This window comes from Palaemon carinicauda, chromosome 23 (assembly GCF_036898095.1).
Source record: "Palaemon carinicauda isolate YSFRI2023 chromosome 23, ASM3689809v2, whole genome shotgun sequence".
Taxonomy (NCBI): Eukaryota; Metazoa; Arthropoda; class Malacostraca; order Decapoda; family Palaemonidae; genus Palaemon; species Palaemon carinicauda.
The window spans coordinates 63,874,375-63,880,583 of NC_090747.1; the positions used below are offsets into that span (position 1 = coordinate 63,874,375).

The 6,209-nt window shown below is 40.5% G+C and overlaps 1 protein-coding gene across 1 annotated transcript in view; it reads right to left on the reverse strand.

The window, feature by feature from the left end:
• LOC137617131 (acyl-coenzyme A thioesterase 1-like) overlaps window positions 1-322 on the reverse strand; it is a 39,695-nt gene extending 39,373 nt beyond the window's left edge. Inside the window, exon 1 of the mRNA XM_068346980.1 lies at window positions 137-322. The gene's annotated coding sequence lies outside the window, so the exon portion shown is untranslated. The remainder of the gene's footprint in view (window positions 1-136) is intronic.
• Window positions 323-6,209: the final 5,887 nt, after the last annotated feature.

Below are 6,209 nucleotides of genomic sequence, written 5' to 3' on the forward strand. Positions count from 1 at the left end.
AGAAAAAATAATTAACTTATAAAGTTACGAATTACGACAGCAATGGTGTATTCCATAAATTTAACTCGTAGTAAAAACACTTAAGGTCTGGTTCAGATTAGACTGAAAACTGTTACAAATATATAATTACACGAACCTTTAACCTTACGTAGGGGTAGGTATGTCCAACTGAGGCCACAGTTGTGTAACAGAGTGCCACAAGAGGTCAAGATAACGATACTAGACACAGATAACGTAATAATATTGATAAGGGAGTACCTCGACTTCCTCGAGGTCAAGGGTACTTCAGGGACGGACAGGTGTGCGGAAACGTTTGTTTACGTTTAAACTCTACGGGTTTTACACACCATACTCGGGTATGTGACAGAGCCTTTGTAACGGCGCCTCTAAAATTATAGCGTTTTAGTTTATACTTTTATTACTACTATTATTATTATTATCATTATTATTACTACTACTATCATTCTTATCAATATTAAATAAATAAATTAATAAACACAAGAGAAGCAATGGACACCTGAACTCTACTTCTTTCACTGAATAAAAATAATCTTATTATTGCCTTTAAATCTTCTTCGTAGTGTTCTTGAAGATCAATTAATTCATTCCTTCCTTTTCATTTTCTCTTATCTTCTCGTTTCTATATTTCAAGAAAATTATTAAAAAGGGTTAAATCTTCTTCCTTATTTTCATCATTCCTGTTTCTATCATTTTCTTTTAAATCTATCATATCCAACCTTATTTTCGTAACTATTACTGCTCATTCAGTGTTAAGGGATTATGATGATGAAAATGATGATGATGATGATGATTGTTATTATTATTATAATTATTATTATTATTATAAGTGTTATCAAAACTTGGGTAGTGCCATAGCCTTTGTACCATTTCTTTCCACTGTTTTGGATTAGAGTTCTCATTTATCTTCCTCTTGTTTGTTTGGAAGTTTGTATAGCTTATATATGAAAGATTTAATTAAATGTTACTGTTCTTAAAACATTTTAATTGTAAGTTACTTTCCATATAGCTTATTTATTTCCTTGTTTCCCTTCCTCACAGAGCTATTTTTTTCTCTATTGGAGCCCTTGGGCTTACTGCACCCTGCTTTCCAAATAGGCTTGTAGCCTAGCTAGTAGTACATACATATATATACCAAGGCACTTCCCACAGTTTTGTGGGGTAGCCGACATCAAACAAAAGAAACAAAAGAGGGGGACCTCTCCTCTCCACGTTCCTCCCAGCCTGACCTGGGACTCAACAGAGTTCGGCTGGTTCTGCTAGGGTGCCACAGCCCACCCTCCCCCTTTATCCATCACAGATGAAGCTTCATAAAGCTGAATCCCCTACTGCTGCTACCTCTGCTGTCATCTAAGGCACCGGAGGAAGCAGCAGGGCCTACCGGAACTGCGTCACAATCCCCCGCCATTCATTCCTATTTCTAGCACGCACTCTTCCCTCTTTCACATCTATCCTCCTATCACCCAGAGCTTTCTTCACTGCATCCATCCACACAAACCTTCGCCTTCCTCTTGTATTTCTCCCATCAACTCTTGCATTCATCACCTTCTTTAGCAGACAGCCATTTTCCATTCTCTCAACATGGCCAAACCACCTCAACACATTCATATCCACTCTGGCTGCTAACTCATTTCTTACACCCGTTCTCACCCTCACCACTTCGTTCCTAACCCTATCTACTCGAGATACACCAGCCATACATCTTAGACACTTCATCTCAAAACCCATTCAATTTCTGTCTCTCCGTCACTTTCATTCCCCACAACTCCGATCCATACATCACAGTTGGTACAATCACTTTCTCATACAGAAGTCTCTTTACATTCATGCCCAACCCTCTATTGTTTACTACTCCCTTAACTGCCCCCAACACTCTGCATCCTTCATTCACTCTCTGATGTACAACTGCTTCCACTCCACCATTAGCTACAACAACAGACCCCAAGTACTTAAACTGATCCACCTCCTCAAGTAACTCTCCATTCAACATGACATTCAACCTTGCACCACCTTCCCTTCTCGTACATCTCATAACCTTACTCTTACCCACATTAACTCTCAACTTCCTTCTCTCACACACCCTTCCAAATTCTGTCACTAGTCGGTCAAGCTTCTCTTCTGTGTCTGCTACCAGTACTGTATCATCCGCAAACAACAACTGATTTACCTCCCATTCATGATCATTCTCGCCTACCAGTTTTAATCCTCGTCCAAGCACTCGAGCATTCACCTCTCTCACCACTCCATCAACATATAAGTTAAACAATCACGGTGACATCACACATCCCTGTCTCAGCCCCACTCTCACTGGAAACCAATCCCTCACTTCCTTTCCTATTCTAACACATGCTTTACTACCTTTGTAGTAACTTTTCACTGCTTGCAACAACCTTCCACCAACTCCATATAACCTCATCACATTCCACATTGCTTCCCTATCAACTCTCATACGCTTTCTCCAGATCCATAAACGCAACTTACACCACCTTACCTTTTACTAAATATTTCTCGTATATCTGCCCAACTGTAAAAATCTGATTCATACAACCCCTACCTCTTCTAAAACCACCCTGTACTTCTACGATTGTATTCTCTGTTTTATCCTTAATCCTAATAATCAGTACTCTACCATACTCTTTTCCAACTACACTCAACAAACTAATACTCCTTGAATTACAACACTCATGCACATCTCCCTTACCCTTATATAGTGGTACAATACATGCACAAACCCAATCTACTGGTACCATTGACAACACAAAACACACGTTAAACAATCTCACCAACCATTCAAGTACAGTCACACCCTCTTCCTTCAACATCTCAGCTCTCACACCATCCATACCAGATGCTTTTACTACTCTCGTTTCATCTAGTGCTCTCCTCACTTCCTCTCTTGTAATCTCTCTCTCATTCTCATCTCCCATCACTGGCACCTCAACACCTGCAACAGCAATTATATCTGCCTCCCTATTATCCTCAACATTCAGTAAACTTTCAAAATATTCTGCCCACCTTTTCCTTGCCTCCTCTCCTTTTAACAACCTTCCATTTCCATCTTTCACTGTCCCTTCAATTCTTGAGCCAGCCTTCTTTACTCTTTTCACTTCTTATTCTCTTCATATGAATGACCCAATCCCTGACCCCACCTCAGGTCAGCTGCCCTCTTTGCCTCACTTACCTTGTGCTTTGCTTCCACATACTTCTCTTCACTATTACTCTGCAGCCATTCTTCAAAAGCCCTCTTTTTCTCTTCCACTTTTACCTTCACTCCTTCATTCCACCATTCACTGCCCTTCCTCATACTGCCTCCAACAAACTTCTTGCCACACACATCACTTACAATCCCTACAAAATTTTCTTTTACTAACTTCCACTCCTCCTCTAAATTACCAGTTTCTCTTACTTTCACTTCGTCATATGTCATTTTCAACTTTTCTTGATATTTACTTTTTAGGCCTGGTTTTATTAGCTCTTCAACCCTCACTAGCTCCCTTTTTCATCCACCTACTCTATTCCCCCACTCTTTTGCTACAACTAATTTTCCTTCCACCAAAAAATGATCAGACATACCGTTAGCCATACCCCTAAACACGTGCACGTCTTACAATCTTCCAAACATTCTTTTAGTTATCAACACATAATCCATTAACGCCCTTTCTACCACTCTTGCCCATGTACAGTATACTTATTTTTATCTTTCTTTTTGAAAAAGCTATTACTTATCACCATCTCTTGCTCAACAGACATATCTACCAGTCTCTCACCACTCATTTTCACCTGGTACGCCATACTTCCCAATGACACCTTCTACCTCTCCAGCGCCCACTCTAGCATTTAAATCACCCATGACAACTACATAATTCCTTCTACCCAGTCCTTCTACACACCTAGTTAATTCATTCCAGAACTCATTCCGCTCTTCTTCACTTTTCTCACTACCTGGCCCATACGCACTGACAAACGCCCAACATTCCCTACCCAACCTAACCCTTACCCACATTAACCTAGATATCTCCTTCCATTCCACTACTTTACCTGTCATCCATTCACTCAGCAATAAAGCCACACCCTCTCTCGCTCTTCCCTTTCAACCCCACACTCTACCAAACATCACTTCACCCTTTCCTTTTATCTTCGTCTCACACAAGGCCAATACATCCATCCTTCTATTCCTAAACATACTTCCAATCTCACATCTTTTACTCTCTCTCATACCACATCCACGCACATTCAAACACCCCAAAACTAGAGTGCGGGGAGCAGTCACTCTCCCTCCCCCTCCATCTCTTTGATGATGTCCTTGTACAGAAATGTATTTTCTTCAAAATCTAATGGATTTGACCCTATGTCATACCACCCATGTCCACCAAGTTTGGTTGAAATTGTTTCAGTAGTTTTGGCGTAACGTTCACGAACAAAAAATTAATTTTGGGATTATTTTCAAACCACCACTTTGATGTACTTATCCAAAATGTTACAGATTTATCCTTGGGTCATACCCAACATGAATACCAAGTTTGGACAATTTTGGTTCTGTAGATGATGTGTTAAGTTGCTCACAAACAGACAGACACTGATAAATGCAAACCCTAAGTTAGAAGAGGTTGGACAAGAAGGGATACTAGCTTTCAATTATTGGGTTAATTACATGGGGCTGCAGACCCATGGGGAATTAAAACGGATTTTAACGTAGGAAAAATCTATTTTTGGGTCAGATGGCCATGTCGTCCTACTTTATATTTCTGCGATTGATATTACTAGAGAATTACCTTCAGGTATCACAGGGTTCTGACCCCCGGAATGACTATCAAAAGACACAGTGTATAATCAGGGACATATCCGAAGATAACCATAGATATCTGCACCCAAAATTACAGACTTTACCCTGTCTAAACCACTAAGGGGAAGGATAAGTGTCTTGGGTCTTGAAATGAATTATTCATCTCAACTCTTAAACAGGGAGCGATGAAAAACTGCACCTTCTGGTGAAAACTGCCAGGAAAATAGGAGCTGTCACTTGTTTAGCAAAAGCACAAGCCAAAGCTTAATGAAAAAGATGGCATAATGACAGGACCAATAGAGGGAACCGCAACTGGCGGAAGATCAGAAAAAAAAACCAGCCCTAAACACATTGGGGAAAGGCAATCATAGAATTGTGGAGGGGACTGTTCAAGAATGCTACGCCAGTGTCTCGTGTTGGGAAGACCAATGCAGCTATGCTCATCGGCTTAGACATGAACAGGCATCTCCCCTATATAATAGACCAAGTATCTAACTATATACATAATTCTAAAGTTCTCTGGTCACGGTCAGCAGCATTGCCAGACATAACTACCCCGTCGTTTTACATGCCTCCAAAATCAAGCCATTGTTCTCTAGTTTTAGGTAGTGCCATAGCCTCTGCATGCTTGAGGGTACACTCAGACATACTATGTTTTCTCTCCTCACTGGAATACTTTCCCTGTTGGAGCCCTTGCGCTTATAGCATCTTGCTTTTGTAACACCAGTAGTAGCTTAACTATTATTAATAATAATACTAGGGAGAGGAATAGTAATACCCTGGTGAGGGGACACCCAGAGGTACACATGGAAATTACATCTCCCACAAAATTGCCAAAAAACCCAGGTTGTAGTTGGGAAAGGGGGAAGGGCTGAATATGTTTGTATATCTAACTATTTAGCAGCCAATTTTGACGGGTTGCGCACGCTAGTTAAAGAAGAGGAAAAGAAACTTAACCGAAACAAGATTTGCGCGAGATAATCATCTCCAGTACAGTAATGTGGTCTCATTCTTAGATACGACCCAGCTTGACGAGGAATGAGGTTGCAAGGGTCAATGCATGGCGGACCAAGAGAGCATGGAATCAGAGATAAGACAGACATAGGAACCTACAACACCTTTGGTCGCACAGCTATGATTAGCCATGATGCTGGGACAACAGCAATTTTCCTTTACCTTGACATACAGAGAAGTCTGGATTATTCCCTACATAATCTCCTCTTTCCTTATACCCCCGGCAATAAGATGACTAAAATTCTTCTTTGCTCAAGGGGTTAACCAATGCAATGTAATTATTCAGTGGCTACTTTCCACTTGGTAAGAGTAAAGAGAGAATTTATGAAAAGCAGCTCTTCTAGGACACTCCAAAAACAAACCATTGTTCACAGTTTTAGGTAGTGCCATAACC